Raw genomic sequence first — 17,069 nt, forward strand, 5'->3', positions numbered from 1 at the left:
GAGCCATTTGAACCATTTTGGTTATAAGGTCCATATTACGTACAGTGGCCAAGAAGGAACATATTATTGTAATCAAACCGGTCATTTCCGTAATAATTGTCCGCGGCGTGTGGTGGTATTAAAACCTACATACGAACAGCGTAAAAAATTGAATTTAGGTGATCTTCTCCCGCGGGGATCTCAGACTGAATCGCTCCCTGTTACTGAGGGACGCAGAGATCCGTTGCCCGACAACGCCCGTGATTTTCCCCCGCTGTCCTTGCGTAGGGATGTTGATGCCGTTACTTCCGCCATGATTTCTCACAACAAGCGTCGCCGTAGACAGGATGGTGCGGCTGATGGACCTTCCCTGTTGGCTCGATATGTCCGCAGCTCGTGGTCGTGCGGTAGAGTTTTCGCTTCCCGCGCCCGGGTTCCCGGGTTCGATTCCCAGTGGGGTCAGGGATTTTCTCTGCCTCGTGATGACTGGGTGTTGTGTGATGTCCTTAGATTAGTTAGGTTTAAGTAGTTCTAAGTTCTAGGGGACTGATGACCATAGATGTTAAGTCCCATAGTGCTCAGAGCCATTTGAACCCTGTTGGCTCGCCCTTCCGATGGGCCTCCAGTAAAGGACCCTATTTCTCAGTCTGAAATCGTGGATGAGGACGCCACAGGTGCTTTCACGCCTGTGCAGGACATCCCTGACACATTATCTGGCGTTGTTCCTGTTGTCGCGGCCGCCCCTTCGGAGACGCCCGTGAAGGAACCTGCTTCCGGTTCCCACGTGTCTTCTCCGGTTCTCTCGGACACTTCTCCTGTCGACTCTGTTTCCCATCCCCCTTCTGCGACTTCTATCGCCCCCTCTGGGTCATAGCCTTTTCTTATGAAACAACTGATTGAGTCTCAAGAGCCAGTGGATCCCATTGTTATTCACCAACCGTCCCTCCGTGAACCCATGTCTGCGGACGAGTGGGATGTAGAGGCCTCTCCCCCACAATCTTAAACGGAATACTTAATGATGCTCCCATGCGACCGAAAGCGGCAGCGTCGCCGCCGCGGAGTCGCAGTAGAATCCGTAAACAGCCACAGAGAGCCGCGTCACGGCCGAAGAAAAAGCAGTGGGAAGATGAGGGTTCTGTTTCGTAGTTCTTCTCTCTCTGGTTCAGCGATTGATTCTGGTATGGTTACTTCTACGTTGCTCCGTCAACTGACGGATCTCTACCGTTCTTTGTTCTTCTTCCTGTGTTGAAGTTCCATGCAAGCATACACGTTTCGTACTCTGAATATTGACAGAATATGTTCTGAGTTTCGGCTCGCCGCTTTGCGACAGTTTATATATCAATCTAGGGCAGATGCTGTTCTTTTACAGAAAGTCCTATTCGACCAGTTTTCCATTCCTGGGTTCTCAACCTTTTTTAATGTAGCTTCCGAACTTTCTACGGGCACTACCTTGTTTTATAGGGAAGACATTCCGTTGATAGATTTCGAAGTACTCGACAGTGGAAGGGGGATCGGGTGCACTTTTTGTGATCTCAGTTTACTCCTTTATGCCCCTTCTGGCACAGGTCGTACTATCACACGTTCGAGTTACTATAAAGAAGAAATCATTTACCTGCTTCGTAAATCCCCGACAAAGATTGTCTTAGGTGGGGACTTCAATTGTGTTCTACGGCCGGTGGATCAGTCTCCTGATTTTAGTTTCAGTAAAGAACTCGACGACCTGGTGCGCTCCTTGCGCCTGCGTGACGTGTTGGTTTCTTGCTATCCTACACTTGTGCGACATACATACTTTACTCCCACTTCTAGCAGTCGCTTTTACCTTTCCGATTCCTTGTGTGGGCAACTTCTGGATATTGATGTGATACCAGCCTGTTTTACTGATCATTGCGCCGTAGCCGTCACGTTTCATTACGAGCAGCAACCGGTAAATTTGTTTCGTCCTCCCTGGATGCTCAGAATAACCTATTTGCAAGATACCTCTGCCGGCCGAAGTGGCCGTGCGGTTCTAGGCGCTGCAGTCTGGAACCGCGAGACCGCTACGGTCGCAGGTTCGAATCCTGCCTCGGGCATGGAGTGTGTGATGTCTTTAGGTTAGTTAGGTTTAACTAGTTCTAAGTTATAGGGGACTAATGACCTCAGAAGTTGAGTCCCATAGTGCTCAGAACCATTTGAACCAAGATACCTCTCTTGGTGTCGTCCTGGAGGACGTATGGGTTCGTTGTTCTCGTACTATGGACCGGTACTCCTCTATTGTGGCATGGTGGACACTGCATGCTAAACCACAAGTCCGTAGGGATCTCATACGTTTTGGAGCTGCGAAGGTGGCAGACGATCGACGAACGCAATAATTTTACTACTCAGTCCTCCGTCAACTGTACGATAGTGCAGATAAAATTAGATAGTGCAAATAAAAGGGAACCAATGTGAATATGAAATTCTCTAAATTCTCCACATTATTTAAATTGTACTTTGGAAAATGATTTCCAAAAGTTTACACGTCTGTATCAACATCTCACAAAAGCAAGTAGTTAACAGCAGGTATTAAGAAGTCCTCCCAAACACTTAAATACTTCAGTTCGATGAAAAAGATTGGCAATGATCCAGAATTCTTAAATTTCTGTCATAGATACAGAAAGATCTATAGGAAGGTGCTGAGTGCTGCAAAAAAAGTCATTTAATAACAAAAAAATATATAAATCAGAGAATAAAAGCAAAGCAGTTTGGGATGTTATAAAAAAGGGAACGGGGAGAGGCAAACAAACGCAGAATAACGTACTGCTAAGGGAGGCAGATAGGGTAATAAATGATCCACATCACTTAGCAAACTATGTGAACGAGCATTGCAGAGAAGTTACTTCCAATCACAGAGAATTAAGTTAATGAAACTCTTCAAAAACTAAAAAATAAAAAGTCTGTAGGTTTAGATGAAGTACTGATGTGTGTACAGAAACAGTGCATAGATATTATACAAGGCCCCTTAACAAATATAATAAATGAATTCTTCACATCAGGGACATTTCTAGAGCAGTTAAAACAGGCAAGAGTTGTACCTTTGCTTAAGACAGGTAATGCAGAAGACATAGAAAATTAGTGGCCCATTTCGCTGCTGTCACCATTCTCAAAAATTAGAAGCAATTATGAAAGATAGATTAATGAATTACCTGAACAAATGAAATCTTTTAAGCGAATCATAGTTTGGTTTCTCAAGTGGCAAAAATATGGAGTCAGCCATAGCAGAATTCACAAAAGTTGTGCTTGATGCTCTTGACAAAGATGAGTGTGCCACAGGTATATTTTTTGATCTTTCTAAGGCCTTTGTAAAATCGACCACAAGATTCTATTAAATTAGAAGCATTAGGAATAAGAGGAGTAGCTAATGACTGGTTTCGATCATACCTAGCAGATAGGGTACAAAGAGTACAGATAACACATACTTCAAATAAATCTAAACATTTAGTAAAACACTTACCACAACCAAAACACACTAATATAGGGGTTCCACAAGGTAGCATATTAGGGCAAATACTATTCCTGATATACATAAATAACTTTCCCAGTAGCGTTACTCATGGTGAAAAAATTCTCTTTGCTGATGACGGCAATATTATAGTCACTGAGAAAACAAGAGAACTCCTTCCAGAGAAAGTAAATGAAACTCTCAAAGAACTTAACGATTGTTCAATAAGCAATAAAGTGCCATTGAACATAAAGAAAACTAATGTCATGAATTTCAGTTTGAAGAGGGAAAATGACAATGTTAAATTATATGTCGATGGCATCTATATAGACTGTGTAACAAATGCAAAATTTCTAGGAATGAAGATTGATTCTCAGATGAAGTGGTATGAATATACACTCCTGGAAATTGAAATAAGAACACCGTGAATTCATTGTCCCAGGAAGGGGAAACTTTATTGACACATTCCTGGGGTCAGATACATCACATGATCACACTGACAGAACCACAGGCACATAGACACAGGCAACAGAGCATGCACAATGTCGGCACTAGTACAGTGTATATCCACCTTTCGCAGCAATGCAGGCTGCTATTCTCCCATGGAGACGATCGTAGAGATGCTGGATGTAGTCCTGTGGAACGGCTTGCCATGCCATTTCCACCTGGCGCCTCAGTTGGACCAGCGTTCGTGCTGGACGTGCAGACCGCGTGAGACGACGCTTCATCCAGTCCCAAACATGCTCAATGGGGGACAGATCCGGAGATCTTGCTGGCCAGGGTAGTTGACTTACACCTTCTAGAGCACGTTGGGTGGCACGGGATACATGCGGACGTGCATTGTCCTGTTGGAACAGCAAGTTCCCTTGCCGGTCTAGGAATGGTAGAACGATGGGTTCGATGACGGTTTGGATGTACCGTGCACTATTCAGTGTCCCCTCGACGATCACCAGTGGTGTACGGCCAGTGTAGGAGATCGCTCCCCACACCATGATGCCGGGTGTTGGCCCTGTGTGCCTCGGTCGTATGCAGTGCTGATTGTGGCGCTCACCTGCACGGCGCCAAACACGCATACGACCATCATTGGCACCAAGGCAGAAGCGACTCTCATCGCTGAAGACGACACGTCTCCATTCGTCCCTCCATTCACGCCTGTCGCGACACCACTGGAGGCGGGCTGCACGATGTTGGGGCGTGAGCGGAAGACGGCCTAACGGTGTGCGGGACCGTAGCCCAGCTTCATGGAGACGGTTGCGAATGGTCCTCGCCGATACCCCAGGAGCAACAGTGTCCCTAATTTGCTGGGAAGTAGCGGTGTGGTCCCCTACGGCACTGCGTAGGATCCTACGGTCTTGGCGTGCATCCGTGCGTCGCTGCGGTCCGGTCCCAGGTCGACGGGCACGTGCACCTTCCGCCGACCACTGGCGACAACATCGATGTACTGTGGAGACCTCACGCCCCACGTGTTGAGCAATTCGGCGGTACGTCCACCCGGCCTCCCGCATGCCCACTATACGCTCTCGCTCAAAGTCCGTCAACTGCACATACGGTTCACGTCCACGCTGTCGCGGCATGCTACCAGTGTTAAAGACTGCGATGGAGCTCCGTATGCCACGGCAAACTGGCTGACACTGACGGCGGCGGTGCACAAATGCTGCGCAGCTAGCGCCATTCGACGGCCAACACCGCGGTTCCTGGTGTGTCCGCTGTGCCGTGCGTGTGATCATTGCTTGTACAGCCCTCTCGCAGTCTCCAGAGCAAGTATGGTGGGTCTGACGCACCAGTGTCAATGTGTTCTTTTTTCCATTTCCAGGAGTGTACAAAGATATTTGCAAACAGAATGTCATTAGCATGTTTGCCCTTAGATTAGATTAGATTAGATTAGATTAGATAGTTCCATGGATCATGAATACGATATTTCGTAATGATGTGGAACGAATCGAATTTTCCAATACATGACATAATTAGGTTAATTTAACAACATACTTAAGTTAATATAACAACTTTATTTTATTGTGTTTTTTGTTTTTCTTTATTTTTTATTTTTATTTTTTTATTTTTTTATTTTTTTAATATTTTTTTTCTTAATTTATATCTAAAAATTCCTCTATGGAGTAGAAGGAGTTGTCATTCAGAAATTCTTTTAATTTCTTCTTAAATACTTGTTGGTTATCTGTCAGACTTTTGGTACTATTTGGTAAGTGACCAAAGACTTTAGTGCCAGTATAATTCACCCCTTTCTGTGCCAAAGTTAGATTTAATCTCGAATAGTGAAGATCATCCTTTCTCCTAGTATTGTAGTTATGCACACTGCTATTACTTTTGAATTGGGTTTGGTTGTTAATAACAAATTTCATAAGAGAGTATATATACTGAGAAGCTACTGTGAATATCCCTAGATCCTTAAATAAATGTCTGCAGGATGATCTTGGGTGGACTCCAGCTATTATTCTGATTATACGCTTTTGTGCAATAAATACTTTATTCCTCAGTGATGAATTACCCCAAAATATGATGCCATATGAAAGCAATGAGTGAAAATAGGCGTAGTAAGCTAATTTACTAAGATGTTTATCACCAAAATTTGCAATGACCCTTATTGCATAAGTAGCTGAACTCAAACGTTTCAGCAGATCATCAATGTGTTTCTTCCAATTTAATCTCTCATCAATGGACACACCTAAAAATTTGCAATATTCTACCTTAGCTATATGCTTCTGATTAAGGTCTATATTTATTAATGGCGTCATACCATTCACTGTACGGAACTGTATGTACTGTGTCTTATCAAAATTCAGTGAGAGTCCGTTTACAAGGAACCACTTAGTAATTTTCTGAAAGACAGTATTGACAATTTCATCAATTAATTCTTGTTTGTCAGGTGAGATTACTATACTTGTATCATCAGGAAAGAGAACTAACTTTACCTCTTCATGAATATAGAATGGCAAGTCATTAATATATAATAAGAACAACAAAGGACCCAAGACTGACCCTTGTGGAACCCCATTCTTGATAGTTCCCCAGTTTGAGGAATGTGCTGATCTTTGCATGTTACGAGAACTACTTATTTCAACTTTCTGCACTCTTCCAGTTAGGTACGAATTAAACCATTTGTGCACTGTCCCACTCATGCCACAATACTTGAGCTTGTCTAGCAGAATTTCATGATTTACACAATCAAAAGCCTTTGAGAGATCACAAAAAATCCCAATGGGTGGTGTTCGGTTATTCAGATCATTCAAAATTTGACTGGTGAAACCATATATGGCATTTTCTGTTGAAAAACCTTTCTGGAAACCAAACTGACATTTTGTTAGTACTTCATTTTTACAGATATGTGAAGCTACTCTTGAATACATTACTTTCTCAAAAATTTTGGATAAAGCTGTTAGAAGGGAGATTGGACGGTAATTGTTGACATCAGATCTATCCCCCTTTTTATGCAAAGGTATAACAATAGCATATTTCAGTCTGTCAGGGAAAATGCCCTGTTCCAGAGAGCTATTACACAGGTGGTTGAGAATCTTACTTATCTGTTGAGAACAAGCTTTTAGTATTTTGCTGGAAATGCCATCAATTCCATGTGAGTTTTTGCTTTTAAGCAAGTTTATTATTTTCCTAATTTCAGAAGGAGAAGTGGGTGAGATTTCAATTGTATCAAATTGCATAGGTATGGCCTCTTCCATTAACAGCCTAGCATCTTCTAATGAACACCTGGATCCTACTATATCCACAACATTTAGAAAATGATTATTAAAAATATTTTCAACTTCTGACTTTTTGTTCGTAAAGTTTTCATTCAATTTGATGGTAATACTGTCTTCCTCTGCTCTTGGTTGACCTGTTTCTCTTTTAATAATATTCCAAATTGTTTTAATTTTATTATCAGAGTTGCTGATTTCAGACATGATACACATACTCCTGGATTTTTTAATAACTTTTCTTAATATAACACAGTAGTTTTTATAATATTTGATAGTTTCTGGGTCACTACTCTTTCTTGCTGTCAGATACATTTCCCTTTTCCGGTTACAAGATATTTTTATACCCTTAGTAAGCCATGGTTTGTTACAAGGTTTCTTATGAGTATATTTAACTATTTTCTTGGGGAAGCAGTTTTCAAATGCATTTACAAAAATGTCATGAAATAAATTATATTTTAAATTGGCATCAGGTTCACGGTACACCTCATCCCAGTCTAACTGCTGTAGGCTTTCCATGAAATTTGCAATTGTTAAATCGTTGACTGAACGTACTACTTTGAAGGACTGTTTAGTATTGCTGAATGGAGCTATGTCATATATTGTAACTAGCTGTGCACCATGATCAGAAAGACCATTCTCAACAGGCTGAGCATTTATCTGGTTAAACTTATCTTGGTCTATAAAGAAGTTATCTATCAGTGAGCTGCTATCCTTTACCACCCGAGTAGGAAAATCAATAACAGGTGTCAAATTGAAAGAACCGAGTAATACTTCAAGGTCATTTTTCCTATAACCCTCTTTCAGAGAATCTACATTGAAGTCCCCACAAATAATAATTTGCTTCCCCCTGTCTGACAGATAGCACAACAAGGAGTCCAAATGTTTCAGAAATAGATGAAAATTTCCTGATGGGGACCTATATACAGTTACAATTATAAATGTGCCTTTATTTAATTTAAGCTCACAGGCACATGCTTCTATATGTTTCTCTACACAAAACTTTTTTGTTTCTATACTTTTTGCACAATGATAACTTTTGACATATATGGCAACTCCTCCTTTCTCCATATTTTCTCTCATTACATGTGCAGAGAGCTTATATCCACTTACATTTACCTTATCCATATCAGTAACAATGTGATGCTCAGACAGGCATAGTATATCTATTTCATTCTCAGCTTCTAAATCTTCTAAACAAACCAGAAGCTCATCTACTTTATTCTTTAAACTCCCAATATTTTGATGAAATATACTTACATTATTTTTAATTATACTTTTATGAGAACCTTTCCTTATTCTAACATTTGCAGTACTCTCCTGTCTGAGTTTCTTATTGTGCTTAGGCCTAGTTCCTATACCAGTGGTCACACGGTGTTCAGAGAGGCAGATTATGTCAACTGGGTTAGGTGAATTTAATTCATAAATGCAATTACCTAGGACTGAGATACAACTTGGTGGAGATAAAATTTCTGGTGATTGGTGAAAATTTATAATTGATAGCTGTGATTGGTGATCCAATGTGCTAGAATTGTGCTGTTTAATTTCTTTCCTAAACTGAAGATTTGTTTCAATCCTGACCTCTTGTAGAACTTGACATCTTTCTGTCTTACCTATCCTAAAAAAGGTGCTGCTCCAACACCTGTAACCACTGGTATTTTACCATTCATGGCAGTGCCTCCCCCCCTTAAATTTCCTGCTATTACCCCAGCCAGTTTCCCCTTCCCTTTCCTGTTGAGATGTAGGCCGTGCCTGGTATAGTCCCACCTACTGAGATAATCAACAGGAACCACACCAATATGAGCCCCCACACCCGACCCAAGCAGCCGTTCCAACTCCAAATTAACTCTCCCAACAGAAGAGTTCAAATGAGGCCGGTCATGGCGTCTCAGGACAGATACAAATTCAACATTGGTGTGTCTCGATGCCGACGCAATCTTTACCAGGTCACACTCTATACTGTACCCAGGATCTCTGTCAATGCAGTTCCCTGGCCCTCCCACAATAACTACGATGTCTTCCCTGGTAAATCCTTTACAGAGTGAACCTAAATCCTATCATCAGTGCGTAAGATGCAGTGTCTTTTAGTTACATACTGTTCATATGTACACTCAGTTCTTAGCTATGGCATTCTTTTTGAGGGAACAAATGCACAAAATATGAACATAATTCTCAAACTCCAGAAAAGAGCTATGAGAATAATAACCAAAAATAGTAGTCAGGCTCATTGTAAAGATCTGTTCAAAACACTATGGATTTTGACTGCTCCATGTGAATACATTTACCAGTCAGTTGTATACATCAAAAATAACATTGATAATTACTGCACAAACAGGTCTGTCCATGACTATGGGACAAGATCTAGACTCAACTTACATTTGCGAAGAAAAAATAAACATAAAACTCAAAACATCATTTTCTGCCAATGAATAAAACTGTACAATAAATTACAAAAAGAGATTAAAGAAATTTTCAAAAATAGACGTATTTAAAATGGCAGCCAAAAAGTACCTGTTATGCAATACATTTTATACATTGAAGGATTACTTAGATAAAACAGAGTAGGGGTTTGGTAAAAAAAATGTTTTACAGATAAATAATACGTAGTAATAATTATAAAACTTCCAGCATTCCACATTACACTTCCACACTATGTTTTTTCCTTCTTTTTCCCTTTCCTAGAAAAACTTACCCCCCCAAGCTATGCATAGCACAATACTAGCACCTCTTCCTCTTTCTGAGATTAACATCTCACTCATTATAGAGGGATGCTGACTCAGTTTTTCAGGATAGCAAATGGGAACTTGCTGTACACGAATTGGCCCAGAGATCACCAGTGTGTGTGTGTTTGTGTGTGTAGTGAGTGGAGTGTTATGAAACGATGTGTGTATACTGCGTGCAGTGTCTGATAGTGAGATATGAGTGTACAGTGTGGCATTACATTATTTAAGAAGTTATTTGTAAAAAAAAACTATTGTATACCAGGAGTAAATCTAATGATTATCTTTAACTAGAAGTCTGTAAATGTATGTGTGTACGAATTAGCTTATTTTAAATTGTCTTAAACTCGTAAATACTTTCACATATCCTATCTCATTGTAAAAAGAGATCTACGGATGAAGAAATCGACTACTACTATGATTACAGTTTCCCGTCTTTCCCTATACAGATGGCAGTCACAGAGCATTCTCACATTCTTAGAATTAAGTTACAGATTGAAAGATCCCCTCGCATTGTCTTTGAACAACGTTCCCTGGACCACTGTCACCGATTAATCTGCGGATGGCCGGGAGCAGACCACTACATTACAGATCTTCTGAAGGAGCAGAGCCCGTAACTGCTGTTCCTCACCAATCCTACCCATGGCACCCATGCAAGTGCACAAGATTTTCTCTGATGCACGCTTTTTGAGGAGATTAGCACCCATTATTGGTGTATAGTACGAGGTGCATTCAAGTTCTAAGGCCTCCGATTTTTTTTCTCCGGACTGGAAAGAGATAGAAACATGCGCATTGTTTTAGAATGAGGCCGTGTTCATTGTCAATACGTCCCAGAGATGGCAGCACCGTATGGCGGATGGAATTTTACCGCCAGCGGCGAGAATGAGAACTGTTTTAAATACTTAAAATAGCGACGTTTTCCTTACTTGAACAGCGTGCAATCATTCGTTTTCTGAATTTGCGTGGTGTGAAACCAATTGAAATTCATCGACAGTTGAAGGAGACATGTGGTGATGGAGTTATGGATGTGTCGAAAGTGCGTTCGTGGGTGCGACAGTTTAATGAAGGCAGAACATCGTGTGACAACAAACCGAAACAACCTCGGGCTCGCACAAGCCGGTCTGACGACATGATCGAGAAAGTGGAGAGAATTGTTTTGGGGGATCGCCGAATGACTGTTGAACAGATCGCCTCTAGAGTTGGCATTTCTGTGGGTTCTGTGCACACAGTCCTGCATGACGATCTGAAAATGCGAAAAGTGTCATCCAGGTTGGTGCCACGAATGCTGACGGACGACCACATGGCTGCCCGTGTGGCTTGTTGCCAAGCAATGTTGACGCGCAACGACAGCATGAATGGGACTTTCTTTTCGTCGGTTGTGACAATGGATGAGACGTGGATGCCATTTTTCAATGCAGAAACAAAGCGCCAGTCAGCTCAATGGAAGCACACAGATTCACCGCCACCAAAACAATTTCGGGTAACCGCCAGTGCTGAAAAAATGATGGTGTCCATGTTCTGGGACAGCGAGGGCGTAATCCTTACCAATTGCGTTCCAAAGGGCACTACGGTAACAGGTGCATCCTACGAAAATATTTTGAAGAACGAATTCCTTCCTGCACTGCAACAAAAACGTCCGGGAAGGGCAGCGCGTGTGCTGTTTCACCAAGACAACGCACCCGCACATCGAGCTAACGTTACGCAACAGTTTCTACGTAATAACAACTTTGAAGTGATTCCTCATGCTCCCTACTCACCTGACCTGGCTCCTAGTGACTTTTGGCTTTTTCCAACAATGAAAGACACTCTCCGTGGCCGCACATTCACCAGCCGTGCTGCTATTGCCTCAGCGATTTTCCAGTGGTCAAAACAGACTCCTAAAGAAGCCTTCGCCGCTGCCATGGAATCATGGCGTCAGCGTTGTGAAAAATGCGTACGTCTGCAGGGCGATTACGTCGAGAAGTAACGCCAGTTTCATCGATTTCGGGTGAGTAGTTAATTGGAAAAAAAATCGGAGGCCTTAGAACTTGAATGCACCTCGTACATATGAAAGTGTTGTGACGATATAACAAACGGTTAAGAAGAAGAAGAAGAAGAAACGTGTGGTTTTTACGACTGATGGAACTCCAGACGGATGGGGTTTGAAACATGTTATGTAGATCAGCTGCGGTATCAATTCTGAAGTATTGTTCTAGTGTCTGGGGTCAGTACAAAGCAGTTGTTGGTAAGAGAGGACGTGAACACATGGATTCCCAAGGCTACACAGTTCTGTACTTAAAACACGCTATAACGCTAGAGAGGTTAGGCCTCCGATCTATTAGTTTCGTGGAATGCAACACTGTTGATGTTCCAGTGTAAGATGGGTTGGTTGACTTGGGGGAGGGGACTAAACAACGAGGTTATCGGTCCCACCGGAGTAGGGAAGGATGGTGAAGGAAGACGGCAGTGCCCTTTCAAAGGAACCATCCCAGCATTTGCCTGAAGCGATTTAGGGAAATCACGGTAAAACCTAAATCAGGACGGCTGGACGCGAGTTTGAATCGTCGTCCTCCGAAATGCGAGTCCAGTGTGTTAACCACTGCGCCACCTCGCTCGGTCCAATGTAGGAAATATATCCTCAGCACATGGCATACATTCTCCATGCAAATTTCTCTACGATAAACTGTGGTGACGAACTGCAAAGTGATAAAACTACTACCTTATACACCAAAGAAAATATCCATTCTTTCTGGAATGAAAATTTTCACTTTGCAGCAGAGTGTGCGCTGATATGAAACTTCCTGACAGATTAACATTGTGTGCCGGACCGAGACTCGAACTCGGGACCTTTGCCTTTGACATACAAGTGCTCTATCAACCAAGTGCTCTACCAACCCGAGTTCGAGTCTCGGTCCGACACACAGTTTTAATCTGCCAGGAAGTTTCATATCAGCGCACACTCCTCTGCAGAGTGAAAATTCTCATTCTGGAAACATCCCCCAGGCTGTGGCTAAGTCATGACTCCGCAATATCCCTTCTTCCAGGAGTGCTAGTTCTGCAAGGTTCGCAGAAGAGCTTCTGTGAAATTTGGAAGCTGGAGACGAGGTAGTGGTGGAAGTGAAGCTGTGAGGGCGGGTCGTGGGTCGTGCTTGGGTAGCTCAGCTGGTAGAACACTTGCCCGCGAAAGGCAAAGGTCGAGAGTTCGAGTCTCGGTCTGGCACACAGTTTTAATCTGCCAGGAAGTTTCATATGCATTCTTTGTCGCAAAAACACTACATAGGTTTCCAGGGGTGTATGACACCTGCTGTTTACGAGGGGGCCGGCCGGTGTAGCCGAGCGGTTCTAGGCGCTTCAGTCTGGAACCGCGTGACCGCTACGGTCGCAGGTTCGAATCCTGCCTCGGGCATGGATGTGTGTGATGTCCTTAGGTTACTTAGGTTTAAGTAGTTCTAAGTTCTAGAGGACTGATGACCTCAGATGTTAAGTCCCATAGTGCTCAGAGCCATTTGAACCATTTTGTTTACGAGGGTCATGCCAGATTACAGTTCAGAAATTATGATATATTCACAACAGCCCTACAAAATGATCGTCGGCAGCCGAAAATGCATACGAACAAACAGTGACACCTTAGCAAGAAATAAACACTATCATCAGTAGCCAGAGGAGATGTAACAGTCTTACCACAGTTTACCACCGTCCCTGGTAACCTTCATCTTACACACAGAAGTCATGGTCTGACGTTTGGCTGTATTGCTCATTTGAGGGATTATATTGCCGTTTCGCCTTGACGGCACGTCTCTAGAATACCTCCTCTTTTCATTACCAACACGTGTATATGTAGCATAATGATACTATCCTCCTCCAGAACACTCAATTTTATCCATTTCGCTCAGTACTCTTTTTCATAGCTTTTTCTCTAATTTTATGTATTCTCAGTCAATTTCTATAATTTTGCTAGGTTTTCGATATGTTACATATTTCATTGTATTTGTCTCACGTTTTATGTATCTCACATCAATTTCAGTGATTATACCAGGTTTTTCTCGAATTTTACCGATTTTGTTTCGTCTTATATAATGTTTCCACAGTTTTTCTTATGTATATGGTCATGCTGCTGACATTCCCATGTGCTGTTTGATTTTCTACGAGAATATCTGCGCTTCTTATACACCAACCTACTAAAAAACCTAAGAATTGCCCTCTCCCCGATGGTCCACTTGCACACCTTTAGGATAGGACGAACATGAAAAGTATAGTAACCGACGTTTCGTACCTATATGAAACTGAAGACTCGATTTACATCCAAGATGTGACAGAGAAATGGCCTACTACGCATGCAATTTCGTTCGTCTACAGCAGGGTACCTTTCTCATCGATGTACAGTCGTGCTCAAAAGTATCTGAACGACCTGAATTGCATTTCGCCTGGTTCGCATGCAACCCGCATAACGCAGCTGTCTAGCAGGTCCTCTAATCACTCCTCAGTACAGTCGTTTGACTATTGAAAATGGTTCCAACAAGTCACCACCTGAAAACACTGCTCTTTATCACAATAACTCAAGATGTAAAGTAATATCACGGTACCACAAATATCAGGGAACACCTTATCACAGATAAGATTTGTGCTTAAGGCTTGTAAGCTCACATTTATTACAATAAATGACACACAGTATCTGAAATGTTACCAATCTCATTATTACGTCAGATAGGTAATGCACGTAGTAAGTTCGTCGTATTCATGATTTCCTCTTCAAATGTAACATACCGTACTTATTATTTAACACAAAATGACATTAAAAATTTAAGTTATTCACGAGAAGCTAGGTGAGAATATGTATGAACTTCAAATGACACGACGAACCGTCTCCTTCTGCATATGGATTCAAACCCAGGTCATGCAGACTAAGCAAAGATTTCGTGACTGACGCAAACTAACAGTCATTCCTGACTAGGCATACAGAGAGTGATATAGTAGCTCGATTTTAGACAGTATCAGTTAGCAAATATCAACTTTAAATTATATAACGTAAACATTTTTAACGGACGTGAATTCCTACCCAGCATCTATTGTCCCTGTTAACGAACTACGAGAGATGTTAAATATTACTTCTTCACAAGTAACTTACTTGAAAAGCCGTGAGGTAAAGCTTTGTGTTGGACAGGGATTCGAACCCAGAACCTAATCAGATTGTTATCGAAGCACATTAATTTTTTCGTTCCCAGGACTCCAACCTGGCACCTATCGCTGTTCTATTCTAGTAAAAACGAACGTTAAATATGGGTTTGTTACACCAGCAGCGACATGTGAGCATGTTTGAACTAGAAATAATATGACGAAGACTTCAATGCTGACTTGTAATCGAACCCCACACATATCTTTGTTGACTACACACAAAGAGACGTCAGCTACCGAATTTTTCTCCACCAGCAGCTCGGAGTAACATCCTTGAACTTACAGTGATCTCGCCAATAGTTCTGTGTCTCTCTGGGAGTCAAAAACGTCAGATATTGTTAGTGTTGACAACTAATGAAAATACATTAAAAATCAAAATTATTATCCACCAGCAGATAGGTGTTCTCATGCTAGAGCCTGATAATACATAATGAAAACTTTAGTGCCAGGCCAGGATTCGAATCTATTCACACACAATATGTGGAGATGTTGAGGAATCTGCAGTTTTGAACAAACAACAAATTTTAGTCGAGCTGTATTGTCACGACGGGATCAAACTCCGCGTTAAGGGCAGTCTGAGTTGCATTCCCAGTTCAGAACCAATTTTGTCGTAATACAGAAGCTCAAATAAAAGATGGAATAAGTGTCCTGTGACCACACATAGCGTTTGTTTCGTCACTAGAAATAAATAACTAGTATACGTAAGGTTACTGGTGATAGAATTTCTACGCATCGCCACTCCTGACTTTATTGTGGTTCAACCTAACGTCTGCTTGGTAGAGAAGGAATATCATGTTTAATGTGAATTTCAGGCCACAATGCCATTATAGCTTCTTCACTTGGCGTATCCAGAAGAGAATAGAATCTGTCTCTCCCTATCAAAAATCATTGGCAGAAGATGTAATTGAACCCAGACCATAAGCATATGAACCTATTACCAATCCAACAGACCATCAAACCCTCTGATCTGTGACTCATTTTTCTATTGTAACGCTGTTGCGCCACACTGGATGAGAATTCTGACACACAGGCTCCCTGTAGTGGTTTGCAGCATGTTCAGTACATTCATTTAATTGGTTGAACGAATCGCCATGAACTAGCAGCCTCGGCTACCCTGTTTTGTAATTACCGAAATAACGTCACGTAACTGCCACCTACACGGGACTGCCAACAGTGTAGGATGCAGAAATGTAAATAGGAAGTGTTCCCTTACGCTTGAGCTACTCTATTGCGCTATATGTTTGTTGCTGACTCCTTGAGCTGCTGCAGCTACGTGCCAGGTAGTAGCGTAACGGTAACCGTTGTGACCTGTAGATAAGACATCGCGAGTTCGAGTACATTGCTACATTTTTTAAAACGCAATTCTGCTGTCTGCTGAAGTTATCAAACTAATGGAACTTTGAACATAATTCTCTTCACTTTTCAATCCAAAATAGTCACATGTGGAAAAAGGGCTAACTTCTGCGACATTTTGTTCTTTTCAGGTTTAATAGACAGCCAGGCAGCAGATGCATCTCGAAACTTTTGAATTATGTATAGGGAGAGCGTATGGTGCCAAAATATGTCAGAAAAGTATTTTCTACATTAACTAACGTGTGGTAGTGGCATTTTATTTTCCTTCAAACCTTGTTTGACAGTCTTAATTCTGAACAAGTTCTTTACATGCATCTAATCAATAAATTGCAAGTGCATTGTCAGACTGTTATAGATAACATCAGAGAATTCGCATATATCGTTGATGATTAATTTCTCTCTCATGTTTACTATTCCTCTAACAACACTAAAAGTAACCTTACGAAAATTGTGCACTGTTCAGAAATGTTCAAATGTGTGTGAAATCTTACGGGACTTAACTGCTAAGGTCATCAGTCCCTAAGCTTACACACTACTTAATCTAAATTATCCTAAGGACAAACACACACTCCCATGCCCGAGGGAGGACTCGAACCTCCGCCGGGACCAGCCGCTGTGCACTGTCTTATAAGAAATGAAATAAAACTACCCACGATAAACTTACGACGAAAGTCTGTTTTAATAAAACTGGGTATCTGTACACAA

The sequence above is a fragment of the Schistocerca nitens genome, chromosome 3 (assembly GCF_023898315.1).
Source record: "Schistocerca nitens isolate TAMUIC-IGC-003100 chromosome 3, iqSchNite1.1, whole genome shotgun sequence".
NCBI lineage: Eukaryota > Metazoa > Arthropoda > Insecta > Orthoptera > Acrididae > Schistocerca > Schistocerca nitens.